Below are 603 nucleotides of genomic sequence, written 5' to 3' on the forward strand. Positions count from 1 at the left end.
ATGTGCAAATTCACTCACTAGGGATTGTTCTGTTGAAAAGATAAGAGGAAAGACCCCTGGGACCATATTGCCATACCCCAAAAGCCAATAAGGAATTGTGGCTTTTGGCTCTGATTCCATGATTTCTAGTCCTCCATAGGAAATACTAAATTGACTGCTCCACTGGAGATCTCTGATGAAAACTGGGAGTAGTTTAAGGGAAATCATTGCATTTCAATGATACTGCTTATGAATTAAGTGTTTCACTAATGTGCCAAATGCTGTTTCTTTTTGTTGTTGTTGTTACAGCTATTGTTGTTGTTATAGAAATAAATATCTTTATTTCTATATTTTTCATGTGAATCAATCAGCCCTTGCAATTTCCATTTCTGTCAAAGCAGCTCTCAGAAGAGTTGAAGAATCATGACTCATCTTTGAATATAATGCGTCAGTTGCCAAACCAGCTGAAATACAAATTTTTTAGATATTACATGTGCTACTGTCTTATGAAAGACAAGAAAGAAGGGAAATATAAGGACATTAAACATTATTTTAAAAGTGTCCCTGTAAAATATGAAAAAGAGAGAGGAAAGACAAGTCACCATAGTCAGCCGTGGCTAGCAC

The sequence above is a fragment of the Octodon degus genome, unplaced genomic scaffold (genome assembly GCF_000260255.1).
Source record: "Octodon degus isolate 3935 unplaced genomic scaffold, OctDeg1.0 scaffold00048, whole genome shotgun sequence".
Lineage (NCBI taxonomy): Eukaryota > Metazoa > Chordata > Mammalia > Rodentia > Octodontidae > Octodon > Octodon degus.